The following is an 18,464-nucleotide window of genomic DNA, read 5'->3' on the forward strand; positions in this document are numbered from 1 at the left end:
ATCCTCTCCCTATAAATAGAGGGTTTTATTCCATTGTAATTCATCCCAAATCAATAAGAATTCTCTCTCTCTACTTTTCTCTGCAATACTATTCTTCTTCTTTTATTGTTTCATAACATAATTATTTTAGTAGGTAAAAATATATTATAGTTCAAATATATAGACTACCCTTTAAAAAGAAAAAAGAACGAGAGAGATAATCTTCTTCTACTCTAATTCATACTTCTCAAGTTTATCTACATGAACATTTTGATCGAAAGGTCCCAATATGAATATAAGCGGTTGACGAAAATTAAATATTAAATTTTTCTGTGAAAGATATTATAGTTATGTAATATAGTTTAAATAAGAGAATAATTTATATTATAAAGTCCTAAATATTAAAACTTCCTACATAGTTTAAATAAGGACAAAAAATAAGGATAAAAATTTAAAATGATTTCAAATTCCTATATACTAGGAAATTAACTTAAATTACTATTTTGTTCAATATAAAATTGATTTTAAAATGGTAAAAAAGGCAAATAACATTTCGCTAAGGGCATTCGTACTTTTGATATAGTATAGATTTGAATTGAACTTGGATTCTAAAACGAAAGAATTTCATTTTATATATATGCTAACCACATAGTACAAAATATTAATATTGTTCTTAGAATTGTGAGATGTGTTATAAATAGAATTTTATTTATGGTGAATGTCTATATTTAGAGAGATTCTAGGGTTTGTTACTTGGTGGCTAAGTCACCCTCTCCCTATAAATAGAGAGTTCTATTCCATTGTAATTCACCCCAAAATATCAATAAAAATTCCTTCCCTACTTTTCTCTGCAATATTCTTCTTCTTCTTTTATTGTTCATAACAAGATGATAATACTTCCGCTGGTCCTCTATTTTTGCTCTCATAGGTTTATTATTAATTTGACGTCCAAAACAAAAAGAAATAGGGATACTAAGATTAAGTAATTACCCTCTAAAACAAAATGAAATAGGGATATTAAGATTAAGTAATTCTAAATCCCAAAAAAAAGAATTGTCAATCTTTTCGGGACAAACTAAAAATAAAAGAATATCACATAAAATAGGAATGATGGAAAACTTACCTATATGATATTCTTGGAAACTATTTAATTGTAATATTTTTTTATACTTAATGACAACCTCTTGTAAATGTGGACACGACAATTTATTAAAGGGTACTCTTGGTATGCGATATGTTTTTAGTTTATAAGTCAAAAGGTTACCTTTTTTCCTAAACTCTATATCTAGCATCTAGGTGAATTAAAAGATTACATAATATGAAACTGAAGAAAGGTAATTAAAATATCAGAACTAAAACTTGGGAGAAATGAAATGGCATATGAGAAATACTTATCAACTGTAGTATTCAGAAAAAAAAAAAAATGACAAAAAAGGAAAATTTTCCGTTACCGGGAATCGAACCCGGGTCTCCTGGGTGAAAGCCAGATATCCTAACCGCTGGACGATAACGGATTGATATGAAGCTACCGCCTTAATTAATTTCATAATAGTTTAGAAGAATACGATATAGAATCTTTGCAGCAACCATCTCATTTACGAATTTATCCACACTTGAGGTGACGATGATCTTTAAAGATGAATCAACCCTCCCTGTGATTCCAATTCAAGACACCGGTATTAGAAACTGAGCTAGTTTATTGTTTTTCTATATTAATTTTTTAGTAGATTACTTAAGTTTTACTCTTTCAATGAATAATCTCAAATTACGTTTGTTATTTACATGTGTCAGATGAGCTTAGATGGAATGGAATGATAGCTATATTTTAAAGCATCTCCCTAACTCCTTTGAGGTTCGAACTATCAATCAACAACGTGTTAAACGTACAAACCTCGAGAAAGGCATACCAATCGGTGGTTCTACATAGTTGTTAATCCAAGATTATGTGCAAAGTTTATTATCACATTAATTCTTCAATTCTTCATTATATTTTCACTAGATATCCTTGTAGCTTTAGTGGACCTAGCTATGCAACCCCTGAGGTCTTTTACTTGTTTCTCGGTTGATTCTTTTAAGTCCATGGATTTCCTTTCATCTTGGATCGATCTGAATCTGACATAGAAATAAATCTACTGGCTCACATATATGCAGAGTTGGACCAAGGATTTGACGGCTGCGAGGACACCATGACATTCAATATAAATTTATCAGGGGCAGGGCACAGGGGTGGGACGGGAGGCAAGGGGAGTAAGGGGAACAAGAGAACCTCTCTTGTCTTAATCCTTAATCAATCTTGCCTTATATTTGTTAATAGTACCATCTCTTGAAAATTCATTTGGAACCCAAAGGTTTATTTCCTGGAGGAAGATCAACCAATTCCCAAGTATGATTACTTAATATGGATTCTATCTCACTATTGATTGCCTCTTTCCAATATTGTGCTTCCGAGGAAGACAATGTCTCTTTAAATGTTTGAGGCTCATTTTCCAACAAGAATGTCAGAAAATCCGGTCCAAAGGAAGTAGCTATCCTTTGACGTTTACTACATCTTGGAATTTTCTATTTCAACGTACCTTCCTTTGCTTCTTCCCAAGTTCGCTTAGATATTTCACTAGACAACTCACATTCCTTTTTATATAGATAAATATTCTCAAAGAATTCAGAATTATCTGATTCGATAACCGTATTAATATGAATGTCGGGATTTTCTGATTTATGAATCAGAAAATGATATGCCTTACTATATGTTGCATATCTTATGAAAACGGAATCAATGGTGTTTGATCCGATTTTTATCCTTTTGGGTTTAGGAACTTGCACTTTAGCTAAGCACCCCCACACTTTAAAATATTTAAATTGGGCTTCCTTCCATTCTATTTTTCATATGGAATGGATTGCGTCTTGCTATGGGGAACTCGATTGAGTATGCGGTTCTCTGGAAGAATAACTTTCCCCCTACAATTTCTAGGTAAACCAGAACTTATCAACTAGGCATTCATCATCTCCTTTGACGTTCTATTCTTTCTTTCCGCAATTTCATTAGATTGCGGTGACTAAGGGGCGGTCGTTTGGTGAATAATTTCTTCAAAAGGAGATTCATATTTGACGCCCCTATTACGTTGTAGAGCCAACTACAAGAACTGTTGTTTGTGTCACGACAAAGCCAGAATTAATGGTGAAGTTTTTAATCTTCAAACCAATCTGACACAATCAGAATTAATAAACGGTGAAGTTTTTAATCTTCTAACCGAGTAAAATCTGATACCAGATCTAATAAGCGGTGAAGTTTTTTAAACTTCAAACCGAGTAATATGTGACACAATCAAATTTAATAAACGCTGAAGTTTTTAATCTTCAAACCGAATAATAAATTGGAGTATAAAATCACTAAGATTTTAATCTCCAAAATGAGTATAAAATCACTTAGACTTTATTCCGACATACGAGTAGAAAGTCACGATGACCTTTATCTCAACGAACGAGTAAAAAAACACGCAGACGTTGATCTCGAAGCAGGAGTAGAAAATCACGAGGATTTTATTCTCCATACCGTAATTACGAGAACTTTAATTCCCTTTCCAAATGGTTTTCCAATGTCACGACCCGGATTTCCCACCCTCGGGAGTCGTGATGGCGCCTACTAATAGGAGCTAGGCAATCCAACTTAATTTACTTCTTTTAGCAAATTATCGCCCATTTGATGAAAACAAATCATAATATGATAAAGCTTAGGAATTCAATAAATAATGATGGAAAATGAAGAAAACGAGTTGGAATTTACTAACCCAAGAGGTCTTGATGAAAGGAAGCTTCAATGGATGCCTAAGGACCTTGGAGAGGAAGAAACTCGAATGTTTTTATGAAAATTTCGCGACTACACTGTTCTGAAACTTAAAAATATAACTGGGCAAAATTGCCCTTCGCGTTCGCGACAAGAGGGTCGCGTTCGCGAAGGGTAGGAGCTGACAAGCCTTCGCGTTCGCGAGAGTGAGAGTGCGAACGCGAAGAGGAAAATACTGGGGTCCAAGATTTGGCCTACGCGAACGCGTGAGCTTGTTCGCGAACGCGAAGGGGGGGGGGGGCTAAGGCAACGCGAACGTGAGATACAGGATGCGAACGCGAAGAAGAAAAGGTCTGTGCACCTGTTGCAGATTTTTCTGCAATTTTGCTAAGTCCAAAACCTCCCCGGAAACACTCCCGAGCCCTCGGGGCTCCTAACCAAACACATACACTAACTCAACAACATCCTACGAACTTAACCGTGCGATCAAATCGCCAAAATAACATCAAAAACAATGAATCAAGCCTCAAAACCAATAGTTTTTCTTCAAACTTCATAAACTTTCAAATTTAGAACTTATAGTCCGAAACACGTCAAACGACGTCCGATTTCAACCAAACTTCACAGAAATATCTTAAATCACATATAAGACCTGTACCGGGCGCCGGAACCAAAATACGGGCCCGATACCAACACCTTCTAATCGATTTTCATTTCAATTTTCCTTAATAATTTCAGAAAAATAATTTTTACTCAAAAATTCATTACTCGGGCTTGGGACCTCGGAATTTGATTCCGGGCATACGCCCGAGTCCCATATTTTTCTACGGACCCTCCGGGACCGTCAAATCACGGGTCCGGGTCCGTTTACCCAAAATGTTGACCAGAGTCAAATTTATTCATTTTAATATCAAAACTTAGCATTTTTCACAGAATTTCATATTTAAGCTTTCCGGCTACGCGCCTGGACTGCGCACGCAAATCGAGGCAACCCTAAATGAGGTTTTCAAGGCCTCGGAAGCACAGAATGAATAAGAAAACAAGTGATGACCCCTTTGGGTCGTCACATCCAACTAAACCATTATAACACTTTAAACAGTTTGATCTCTTTCTCTTATCGAACACATATATGTTCATCTTTACATATATTATATTCATGATCTCAAGATACTTCAAATATTACTGTAAGACTAATTCATGTCTTACAACCTTGAAAATAACCATCCACATATATTTATGCATGTTATCAAATTCTATATCAACTACTCATAGTTTTTCATATAGTCAAAGGAATAACAAATTAACCGTAAATACATGTTATTCCTACTCACGCATATATTCTAAATATATAATATGAGATCATCACATAATAAATATCTAACCTATATTTGTAAGCACGTGATTTTTGCCCTATATGAAATACTCCTACAAAATCCAAGAAAATAGATTTTTCCTTAATTAATTACCATTTTAAGGAATTTTTATAGATTTTATTAATTGTTTGCATTTGTCTTGCTTGTTTAAGTTTTATTTAATCATGAAAAATACCAAAAATATTACGCATGGCATTTAGGCTTTATTTTACATTTTTAGAATTAACCAATAGTTACTTGTTTTATAAAAATTAAAAATCACAAAAAATGCTTCATTTTACACTCTTTCCTTTATTTGATTTTTTTTTTCTCTTTTAATTTAGGACTAAGTAGCTTTTGTAATTTTTATAATTAGTTAATTAGTTTAATTTCACATTTTAAATAATTTAGCATTTTTCAATTTGTAGGATTTTAATTAAAAGAAAAGAAAATTTTAAAATAAAAGAAAGAATTGAAAAAGAAAGGTTTGTCTTGTGAAATTGGGCCAAAATTAATGCTGAGCCCAAAGCCTATACCCAAATCTGCCCAAATCCAATAACTCACTCAAAGCCCAATCTTCCTACCTAAATACCCATTACCCTTTGCCCTAATCCCTCACATAAAAGGAGAGTTAAGGCACAAAATAGATCAAATTTTAGAGATCCCCTCCCAAGCAAAAGGGCGCAGCTCCCCATTTTTTGGTCTTCCTCTATTCTTTCTTCTTCCGAAAAATTACAATAAATAGACCCAGGGAACGCAGCTTTTTTATCATTTTCTTCACTAGATTTTTGAGAGAACCACCCCTTCCCATTTGGCCATTTTCGATTGAGAATGGACAGAGAGAGGAGATAAACAAAGAGTTTGAAATCATGGAGGTTTCTTTCGAAATTCCTGGATAAAATTTGGAAAAATCGGACAAAAATTTCAGAGAGAAAGTTGGAGTGTTCAAACTCTCAAAAATTGCTGACTTCGCTGTTGTACTGCTGTGGTGGTGAAGCTCTAACCATGGACAGTGCTGGACTTTAGTTGGTTTTGATTTTAATCTTGCACCATTAGATATGTATTCGCTAAACTTGTAATTTCCAGATTTGGCTTAAATACAAGGTCATGCTTGATTCTGGTTGTTAATCGTATGTTGATTGGAATTCGCTGTGTCAACCTGTTCCAGCATCAATAAGTGCCATTTATTTCACTTGAAATATGATGAAATGCATAAATTTATTTTCGGACAAGGTCCATATTGTTTGAAATTGATAGTTTGTAATTTAGCTCTTCCCTCACTAGATATGAAGTGGTACATGAACAACAGTATGTTATTTTTGATTTTTTTTTAGAAAAGGTTCATGTTGGAGTGCGATATATGTGAAGATGGAATTAGCTACCTGCTGTAAACTGGTTATTGCCTAGTTGTAGATTGTGGTTATTAAAAGTGGCAGATATTAAGGATGCATTTCCTCTATTCCAAGTTGCATATTTAAACCAGTTGGATTATCTTCCTAATCTCCATTCTAGTCAAACTTTGTTGACACAAGCAGTACTAATATAAGGAATGATCAGATGAATTCGATTTTGTGTCTTCCATTCATGAATATTCCATGTTGTTGACGTGGATGAGAAACAAGATTCACCTAATGTAGTTACTTAATTCTGGTTGATTTATGCTTCTTGGAAGAAATTCAATTTTTTTTTACAATGCAAATTTGTTTCATTGGAGTTTAGTAGCAGAACGAGACAAATTTACAAGAACATTTAGTATTTGGAGCATACATGTGAAACTTTAATCCAAGTTCCATGGATTTGGTTTTAACGCTGGAATCAAAAATAGGAGATGAATAATTGAGTAACATCCGTAGTTTGGTTTAAGTTGAGTGCCACCCTTTAGAATAATTTGAGGCGTGCCATGCCAAATAAAATCTCAAATGTGTGGCCCTCTTTAAATGCTTACATTAAAATACTTAGAAATCGGGACGTGCCATTTAGCGAATTTTCATGGCCTCCCGCAAAGTTAATAACGCGTTAGCCATTTTAGGCACGTTCTTTAATAATTTTACCTTCCTAAAGTCAGGTGTACATTTCATGTGACCCAAATCCAAACCCCAAAACGTTGAATAAAATGTGTCGAGGATCCGGGTGCATTTCATGTGACGTGATCCGAAAATATGTTTTAAACGACGTTCAATTTCCTAAAAATTAATTAAAAGCGGTAAATAAGTTTAAAATTGCACTATAGGATGACATGTATTAAAATCAGAGTTTTAGCCAATTATAATGGTTTAAGCGACCGTGCTAGAACCACGGGATTCGGGGGTGCCTAACACCTTCCCTCGGGTCAACAGAATTCCTTATTCAGAATTTCTAGTTCGCAGACTCCATTCGGGAAGTCGAAATTTTTCTAGATTTGGGATTCAAGATAAACCGGTGACTTGGGACACCAAAAGCCAAACCTATCCCAAGTGGCGACTCTAAAATAAATAAATAATCCCATTTCGAATAATGTCACTTTAAATGGAAAAACTCCCTTATACATTATCCTTCGGGGGGTGGTGTGTAAAAAGGAGGTGTGACAATATTTATAGACACAAATTTCATATACCACCAAAGGGTAAAAAATTATTAGTGAGTATTAAAAATAGGTATAACCCGATATAGTTGTCACCTTCTGTTGAAGAGAAAATTAGTCTCACGGGACTTTGATATTCAAGTACTGAGAGCAATGCTCCTCTCAGTAACCGATGGAACACTTTTGCATTCCAACCAGTGAATTTATTATCCTGGAGCCACATTCAAATGTTCAATATTCATTTAAGATGTCTTTCTTTTGACTGAAATTTTAGAGCCAATGCTCTAAAAGTTCGACTATCACTTATACTTTCACAATTCGTTATACAATTTGAGCCAACGCTCCTCAATGTTCATAGGTCACAATTCTTTCCACAAACTTTATACAACAATTAGAAACCATCACCAAGGCATGAAAGATACAACGAAGTCATGATAATCACAATATAGAGACTCACGGGCATGCTAGACACCAACGTATAGATACTCGTCACCATGCCTATACGTCGTACTCAACAATTACCACATAGCAAATAAGACTCAACTCCTAATCCCTCAAGCTAAGGTTAGACCAAACACTTACCTCGATGCCTTGAACACAACTCAAGTCTCAATTATAGCTTTACCCCTTGATTCCACCGCCAATTCGCTCGTATCTAATCACAAATTGCTTAATTACATCAATAAATGCTAAATGAATCAACCCCAATGCATGAAAATGAGTTTTCCAAAGTTTTACCCAAAAAGTCAAAAATCGCCCCCGGGCCCACGTGGTCAAAACCCGAGGTAGGTTCTACCCAAACACCCATTTTCCCCCATGAAAATCTTTGATTTTAGGTTGAAATCATGTTAAAAGATGTTAATGATTGAAAGAAATGAGTAAAAACTAACTTACAATTGATTTGGAAGAAGACTTGTTCTTGGAAAATCGCCCAAAGGAGTTGTGTTTTGAAAAAGATGTGAAAAATGACTTAAAATCGGCTAAGTATAGAAAAATGCAGGTCTCAGTTATGAAAAATGCGAACAGGGGTTCGCAATTGCGAACCCCGACCTCTGCAGATATGGGAATTGCGAAGCTTGGTTCGCATTTGCGAACGCTTCAAATTTTAGGGACCTTCGCATTTGCGACAACAGTATCGCATTTGTGATAGTCGCATTTGCGACACAGTGATCGCATTTGCGAGGTCTGACCAATATGGGAGGTTTCGCATTTGCGAACATAAATCTCGCATTTGCGAGGAAAAGGGCATACCTGGGCTGTTCGCATTTGCGAGGCAACCTTCGCAATTGCGAGCTCGCATTTGCGAGTGCGAAGCCTGCAGGTCTGTTCATACCAGCAAATTTTAAGTTCAAAAATGCACCCCGTGGCCTATCCAAAACTCACCCGAGCCTTTCTCGGGGCTCCATACAAAATATACACACAACCTCAAAATATTCTACGGACTTATTCGTGCGATCGAATCGCCAAAATAATCTCATAAACATCGAATTAAACCTCAAAATCCAAGAATTCTTTCAAACTTCATAAAATATCAAATTTTCCAATTTAGGTCCGAATCACGTCAAACGACGTCCGTTTTTCACCAAATTTCACAGAAACATCTTAAATCATATATAAGACCTGTACCGGGCGCCGGAACCAAAATACAGGCCCGATACTAACATGTTCTAATCAAATTTCATTTCTAATTTCCTTAAACAATTTCTTTCAAAAATTCATTTCTCGGGCTTGGGACCTCGGAATTCGATTCTGGGCATACGCCCAAGTCCCATATTTTCCTACGGACCCTCCGGGACCGTCAAATCACGGGTCCGGGTCCATTTACCCAAAACGTTGACCAAGGTCAAATTAATTCATATTATAATCAAAACTTATCATTTTTCACAAATTTTCATATTTAAGCTTTCCGGCTACGCGCCCGGACTGCGCATGCAAATTGAGGCGACGCTAAATGAGGTTTTCAAGGCTCGGATACACAGAATTTAATTTAAAACAAGTGATGACCGTTTGGGTCATCACACTTTAGCATCTTCTGCTGAAGTTTTTGAAAAAGCTTAATGACAAAACTAATGGATCCAGGACAAAAAAGCTTCAGCTTATTTAGTGCAATTACAAACAAAAATTTCAGCAAATAGAGAACAAAACTTCAGCTACTATGCTTAAGTTCAGCAATTACAAACAAAAACTTCAGCAAATAGAGAACAAAACTTCAGCTACTATGCTTAAGTTCAGCAATTACAAACAAAAACTTCAGCACACTTGGTTCAGCACACTTGCTACTTCAGGCCCGTCTACTAGAATGCTGAAGTTTTGCGTGATTGCCTTTGCTATTTCAGCCCCGTATGCTGAAGTTACGCGAAAAAGTGGGTACGCTTGCAATTTTTTTTGCAAAGCGGGCACAAGTTAAAACGTGACACAAAAAGCGGGTATAGATGCAAATCCCCAAGTAATACATAAAAGATAAACTTATACCTAAGCCCAAACATAAGTGACAATTTTAACTAAAAACTCTACTTCCGCTTATCCCTCTACTTTTGCTCTCATAGGTTTATTATTAATTGGACGTCCAAAATAAAAAGAAATAGGGACACTAAGATTAAGTAATTCCCTCCAAAACAAAAAGAAATAGGGATATTATGATTAAGTAATTCTAAATCTTTAAAAAAAATTGTCAATCTTTTCGAGACAAACTAAAAATAAAAGAATATCACAAAAAATAGGAAAGATGGAGAATTTACCTATATGATATTCTTAGAAACTCTTTAATTCTAATATATATTTTTACACTTAATGACAACCTCGTGGACATGACAAATTATTAAAAATACTCTTGGCATGTGCTATGTTTTTAGTTTATAAGTCAAAAGGTTTACTTTTTTTATTTCCTAAACTCTATATCTAGCATCTAGTTGAATTAAAAGAGTACATATATGAAACTGAAGAAAAGTAATTAAAAATTTCAGAACAAAAACTTGGGAGAAATGAAATGGCATATGAGAAATACTAATCAACTGTAGTATTCAGAAAAAAAAAATGACAAAAAAGCAAAAAGTTTCCGTTACAGGGAATCAAACCCGGTTCTCCTGGGTGAAAGCAAGATATCCTAACCGCTGGACGATAATGTTAAGCTTTTAACTTAACTATTAAATATAATCAGATAAAACGATATAGAGAATGACGTGTAATCTTTGCAGCAACCAACTCATTTACGACTTTATCCACACTTGAAGTTATGATGATCTTTAAAGATGAATCCTCCCTGTGATTCCAATTCAAGACAATAGTATTAGAAACTGAGCTAGTTTAACATTTTTCTATATTAATTTTCTAGTAGATTACTTAAGTTTTACTCTTTCAATGAGTCATCTCAAACTACGTTGTTGTTTATACTACTGACAAATTAACATGTTATATGTCGCAAATTACGGTAGTATTTTCCAATTCATATTGTTTTGCAGCATTCAACTAAGTGCAGTCGCTGCGAATAGTCCAAAATTTCTAAAATAAGGGTGCTTAAAAGGATAACTCTTCTTAATTGCACCCCTCCTCTATTTTGCTTTCTTTGTGGCTCTAAAATCTTCTAGAGCTTTTTCATTCATCACCTTCCAATTTGCCTGTGTTTTAGCATCTCTCTGCGCCTTCCTCCAGTTATAGTAGGACGCTATGAAAATACATGTTTTTTTTTATCCTTTATATACTAACTGCACGGATAATACTTACAAGCACTCTTATCAGTTATTTACATGTCATTTTGTAACATAACTCTAAAAAGAACATCTAGAAATAAGCCGACTAATTTAAGATCCCTCATTCACCTGTTACACCACACTCTTAATGTTACCATCCTCCGCTGTAAAGAGTTACTAACTTCTAACTTAATAAAAGGATCATCTTCCTTATCATAAACCAGAAACATCTTTATAGCTGCAACTCATAAGGACCTGGTCAATCTTGCAGGAATACAAAGGCATCAAAAATGGAAAAGAAAAGTGAAAAAGTACAATTGCTGCTTTTCGTTGTCATCATAAGAACCGATTCGAGGAGAATTATGAATCTAGAATTAGAAGTACAATCACAAAATAGGCATGAGATCAGTCTTGAATAACTGGTGTATTTATTTCTTCCAGCAGTCCCATGGCACAAATATGGATTACATACCTTCTTCACTTGAGAGGTTTTCTCATCTTCTGTACTTTCATTACTTGGGTTGAAGGACTACATGCTGCAGTAACAAATGATTATAAACAAAACAAAGAGTCATGCCTCTGTAGTCAAGCATTAGGGGGTATCTGAATAACCATCTCATATGTTACTATATATATAGTCCATTTTTACTCCAACTATTAGAGTACCTATTGCAATGTGGCGTTTTGTTTGTGCTAAAAGAATGTATATTTATATCTACAAACATGCCTTTCTTTGATCTTAAAGGCTCTTTGTGAGGCTTAGTCCTTTTGATAATTTTATGTTTACCTAATGATGTTTGATATATATAGGAATGGATCAAAATTTCTTGCTTCACGTATTTGGCATTCTTAACATAAAACGGTATTGATGCTCCAGCGTAAAGCAATCCGTTTATAATGTCACATTTTCTTATTCCATAAGTATTTCGTCACTTTATATTATTCTGATATTTATACTAAATTCTATTTGTGTATATTGCTTTGATGTAAAGAGTATATCTTTCTACTAAGTAATTTTGAATCATTTTTTAGGACAAAAGTTTCCTGTAAATGTAAAATATGCTACATGGAGTTTCCGCCAAAGTTTTCGGGCACTAGTGACCCCTCAACCCATAGTGCGCGTCCGCCTCCGCATATAAGCCAAAATGTGACACATAATCATCATACATGTATTGTATACGATATATACTTTTAAATATTAAACGTTGCACTACTAGTCCCTTATTGATCAATTTTTATTTTGGTACTAATAATATCTGGTTAAGTACATTAAACCTTCAATTAATTGACACATACACTTTTTATCCTTGTGCTTTTATATCTTAAAATTTTTTGCGAAGCGTTGGTTCTTGGTCATCATCCTTGAATTTATGTTGTTACTGGAAATACAGGTAAAATAGACTTTTAATCACAACTGAGGGAAGTAAAAATGATTTATATCAAGGCTAAATATATATGCGGCCCCTTAATCTTGTCCCAATTTTTTATTTAGATACCTAAACTAAGAGTTGTAAATAATAATAACCTATTATAATAGATCAAATTATTGTGCTATAGTATTTTTTTTTACCCGTAAAATAGTACATTTGAATTTATACGTGATTTATAGACAAGTGAATCGATTTGATCCCAAAATGATAAATAAATTAAACAAGAATGTAAGACTTAGAGTTGAATTCGAGATAAGACAACAGAAATCTTGGTTCTGGGAGCGGAGCTTCCGGAGGCAGTAATAACAATATTAATAAGCAAGAAATAGAATATTATTAAGCTTTTGATCAAAGTATAGCGTCAGCTTGTCAGAAAATTCGTGTCCTTACAATGGTTGTTGAGCGCTCTATTCATAATGCTGTCTAGGGAACAAGGTCCTAGGATCAAGCCCTTCTTAAATGACAATTATGAGGGCCATTGATGAATGTGTAACGGTAGGCAGTGAATACCATATTCTCAGTAACAGATTATGTACTTAATGCTATAGAATATTCTCCATTAAATACTACTGGGTGGAAAGCATTTATTTCGCCTTCATGAACACCACTCCCTTCGGGAACAAACACGATCGTTGCCTTCGGACCTGGTTGACTTCTGTCTTCGGCTCCACGTGCCGCTTTATCATGCTAGTATTTAATATGAACATATTTTACCCTATACAGATAGTTCCTCTGCTTTCCGGTGGTATAACCTTGTGTAACCGGGAAGTTGGTAAAGATACCTTTCATGGCGGAAAATTCTCTGACCCCCTCTGAAAAGTTTCTGACGGTTGACTAGACGCACGTCTCTCCGCATTTAATGTCCCGAACACGCGTCATCACACGATTCAGCAACACTTTTGCCGGTTATCGAGGTAATTGTGATCACAATTTTAGCCACCTATTCCTTTACTTATACACTTCAACCTTCTCCTTTCACACTTCATAATTTTCCAAACTCTCTCTAACTCTCTTTACTCAACTCATACTCGTTCTCCACTTCCTCTAACCTTCTTCTTAAGAGAAAAAAACCCTTATTCTCTTCTGATAACAATGGCCTCTTCTTCCAGAAATTCCAGTGCTTCAAAAAACAAGAAAGTGCTAATGATGATACTCCTCGCACGGTGAGCACCATCATTCCCAGATTGCTTATTACAACTAAGGACTTCGAAGAGAAATACCATTCTGCTAACCCCGAACTAGGGTAGTTGGCGTGTATCCTTCTTCCATCTGTCATTCTAGCATCCATGTTGTGAAGGAAGATTGTGGTTGTCAGGATTTGAACATCATTGCTCCTGACCTGGCAGAGCGAGTCACCTTCAACAAGAAGGGATTTACGTATGTTTATACGTATCCTTTTACTCTGGCCCGTTCTCATTGAGCGGGGGGCTTGACTCCGTTATCTTGGAGTTTTGCCTTCGTTACCAAGTCCACTTGGCACAAGTGAGCCCCTCTGTGTAGCAGACTGTCGCTTGTCTTCGGCGCCTATGCCAGGAGACGGGAGAAGAGCTGTCCTTGGCTCAACTAATGAACCTTTATTCCACCAAGATTTTCCATGGGGAAATGATAAATGTTAGCAAACGTGGTCACCATGCTTTGCTCACCAGCATGGATGATGACAACGACCGTGGATGGATGGAGCGGTTTGTTGTAGTTGCCACCAAGGACATCATTCCGGCCACGACTCTATCCTTTCCTGAACTATGGAACCATACTCATAAGTTCATCTCTTATCTTTTCTTCTAGTTAAAGATCGTCCCTTACTATTATTGATCCTTCTTCTTTCACTATTTCAGCAACTCAGTGGACACCACCAATGGTTTAAGGCTTGGACCAATGGGTCCTGAAGATTTTGGATGTTACTATGCCCGAGACCTGCACATGGAAAAAGCTGGCCCTTAAATACGGATGGAAGGCCAAAAATCATGGTAGGTTGAACTCATCTTGTTTTTTTCCTTTCGTAAAGTAAAGTTGATTAACCTTTATCTCCCGTTGAATTCAGGTCTACCACAGGGGTCTGTTACGTCCCCGAGGAGGAAATCCGAACGATGCGACGAGGTTGCTGTATGAGGCTTTTACTCGAACAGGTGTCACCGGGCCTGCTTCTGGTGTAAGTGCTTCTTCTCGGAGTCCCCGGCCGGAGAACAAGCAACCAAAGAGGTGTCTTTCCTCTGTGGCCGGGGGTAAATATAAAAAGGCGAAGAGTGTTGCGCCTGAGCCAACCGTGGGCACTACGGTGACGAATGTCGCGACGGCCGTAGACACCGTGATGATTGACGATGATGGAATATCCAGTGATGAGGGAGCTTCTCTACATAGAAGACAGCGACCTTCATCAGATCAACAGAATTCTCAATCTATTGAGCTAGTTACTCCAACTGAGGGCGACGTCCCAACGCTCTGGGGGGAGTTTGATATAGTGGAAGATGCTAAGTCTTGCTTCCGAGTCCCAGTCACCGTTTCCGGTACCGTGATGCTGGGTACTGGGTATGTTCCGCCTTCGGTTGTTGAGCAACCAACAACCAGCACTGATTTTGCCGAAGCTGCTTCGCAACCTACAACGCCATCAGCTTCACCACCTTCTTCGCCAATACTGCCTTCGCCACCAACAATTGCTACATCATCTTCACCGTTCGCTATCATCCGAGAGGTGGATATCCCTCTTCCCCAGTCCCCAGTTCATGGGAATTTGGGATATAACTATTCTCCCCCCTCCGATGATCCCCAAATGAGGAGGAGTGTTACCCTCTCAGTTTCTACCAGATGTCATCTACTGTCCCGTTCGGTGGAACTTGCTAATTATCTGAAGCATATGGCTTCGAAAAGGGACAAGAATAAAATACAATCTCTCTCAGGAGAGTGTTTGATGAATAATGCCATGTATAACGTAGCGGCGGTATGATCTTTGTTCCTCCTGTTGTTCCTTCTATCATTGTTGTGGCAGGGTTTTTAATTTGTACTTCTATTTTGCAGGCTAAATTCCTTGCTTCCGAGGGTCTTCAGCGATTGATACTTGACAAGGAAAAACTTACCTCCGCACGTGATCAATTGTTGGCCGAGCCGGATCAGATTTTTTGCCGCCTTCTGGAACTAGAAGCACGAGCTGTTGAGGCCGCTGAATTGGAGGCTCGGTTCCAACAAAGCGAGCAACAGGTAGTAACCCTTAGCCACGAGACCACCCAGTTAAGGGTACAATTTGAAGAAGCTAGGGCAAAGTGGGTCGAGGTCCACAATGTCGTTCTTGCTGCATCCGATCGCGAGGCTGCCTCTACTGAAAGATTAAATAATTTGGAGGTGGCCTTGAACTTCAAAGCTGAAGAAGTTGTTGCTGCCGAGGAGGAATATGTCTGGTTGGAAGAGAGGCATAAGAGAGTTATAGAGCATAATCGAGATTTTAACTCTACTGTCCGTGACCTTGATGTCAGCCTCCGGGCCATTAGATCCGAGCGGGATAACCTTTAGACCGAGGTTGACCGTCATAATGAAGAACTTCAGCACCAAGCGGCTTCCCTCGTTGTTGAAAAAATATATTCCATGTATAGCATGAGGAGAAAAACCTTGGAAGAGGCCAAAGCGCGCGTCATTGATTTTGATGCCAAAATTGCCAAGTCCTGTGAGCTGGAGTCAACTGCCAGGATAGGTCTCCCGGTACGACCTAATGCCTCTGACTTTTCTGGTTCCGGTTTCGAGTTCTCGGGAACTAAAGAAGAACCCAAAGTAGATGATGGAGAAGGGAAAAATGATGAAGGCCAAGGTCTTGAGCCGGCGGTAGATCTGTCTACTTCTCCCGGGAGCGCAGATGCTTCTCTTCCTCCGGATTCCGGGGATGCAGTAGTTTAGCTTTTTTGCTTTCTTTTCTTTTCCATACCTTTGTATTTGTGCTATTTGGTCCATTTGCTGTGAATAGAAACATTTTTTTGTTTAAGTATTGCGCAAGTTTTTCTCTTTGTGTCGAATTATGCAAGGCTTCAGGTGTATTTTTCCCCGAGAGCATTTGGATTCTGGGCATAAGCTCTACCAGAATCAATCCTTTACCATAAGGGTTTTATAAGAGAGGGCACTCTTATGTTTACGGTGCTCTTGAAGAGGACGTCTCCTGTTCATTACGGCACTAACATTTGAAGTACTTGTTTACTTTTCAGATGATAAAATTAATTTATCGTTCAGACAAGAAACAAGATAAAAATAAAAGGACTTTACTTTATTCCTTCTATTTTCAAAATTACATAAGCATTCATTATGCTAGTTAAGAAATTGCCATTACTTGTGGCTAACTTGTACAACTTGGTTCTACGGGGATGGTCGCGTAGTCCCTAGTCCCGATGATACAACTTTGTTTTCGGGTTTCGTATTCTCGGTCGATGTGGCAGTCATTGTTGTCGTATTCTCACATCATTCCCCATAGTGTTCGAATGCGAAGAATGCGAATTGGAACTCTGAAATTCTTGCTCATTTGAAGATTCCACTAGTGGAAGGTTAGATTATCTTTAGTTCGGTAGAAAGCTTCACTTCCCCTTAGGAACTTTGTTATTGAGCCAAAGACTATCTAACAACCCCCCAGTGGCTTGCACTCGTGACCGATCGGTAACCCTTGGTTCGATAGCAAATTTTACTTGCTGGTAGGAATTTTGCTACCGAGCAAAAGATTATCTAACCGCTCCGTAGTGATCCATTGTTTGCATGCCTTGTCATTTTAAGGTCTTATTTTTGCTAACGAAGCTTTCTTCGTAGTATGCTTTCCGTTGCTGCCTCATTAAAAGCCTTGCCAGAAAAATCCAATTTGGGACAAAAACTGGACGAAGGGAAAAAGAGTGCAGCACATACTTTCAATATAGGCGATGTTCGTCAACAATAATACCTTTTGAAGTGTTTATGTTCTGGTTGCTTGGAACCTTTACTCCGTCTTGATTTTTCAATTCATATGACCTTTTTCCAGGTAACAGCTGAAATTTGGTAGGGGCCTTCTAAAGTTGGACCCATCTTCCCTACGTTGAGCTCCAGGGTGTTCTGAGTTACTTTCCTTAAAACCAAGTCTCCTACTTTGAAATAACGAAGGTTGGCATTATAATATCATTTCCATTCTTTGATTTTGGGCTGCCATCCTTATATGCACCAAGTCCCCGCGTTCGTTGAACAGCTCTAGTTTGACCAACATTACTTTATTATTTGCTTCTTTGTCCGCCTGGAAATATCTCAGGGTAGGTTTTCCTACTTCTACCGGGATCAAGGCTTCTGCTCCGTACACAAGAGAGAAGAGAGTCTCCCCCGTGCTTGACTTGGTCGTTGTTCAGTACACCCATAGTACTCTTGGTAGCTCTTCAGACCATTTGCCTTTGGCTGTTTCCAACCTCTTTGTGAGATTTTGGATAATCACCTTGTTTGTTGATTCCACTAGACCGTTTGCACTCGGTTGATAGGGTGATGATGTGATTCTTTTGATTTTCAAGTCTTCAAGGAATTTTTTGACCTTTGCGCCTATGAATTGTGGCCCGTTGTCATAGGCTATCTCTTTTGGTATCCCGAATCTGCAAATTATATTCTCCCACAAGAAATCTACCACTTCACGTTCGCCGATATTTTGGTAAGGACCTGCTTCAACCCACTTAGAAAAATAGTCAGTTAAAATCAAAAGAAACC

General features: G+C 37.3%; 1 non-coding gene across 1 annotated transcript; it reads right to left on the bottom strand.

Annotated features, from left to right (window-relative positions):
• Nucleotides 1-1,421: 1,421 nt before the first annotated feature.
• On the bottom strand, nt 1,422-1,493 carry TRNAE-UUC. Its single transcript has one exon. It is a non-coding gene; the product is annotated as a tRNA-Glu (tRNA).
• Nucleotides 1,494-18,464: the final 16,971 nt, after the last annotated feature.

The sequence above is a fragment of the Nicotiana attenuata genome, unplaced genomic scaffold (assembly GCF_001879085.1).
Source record: "Nicotiana attenuata strain UT unplaced genomic scaffold, NIATTr2, whole genome shotgun sequence".
Classification (NCBI taxonomy): Eukaryota; Viridiplantae; Streptophyta; class Magnoliopsida; order Solanales; family Solanaceae; genus Nicotiana; species Nicotiana attenuata.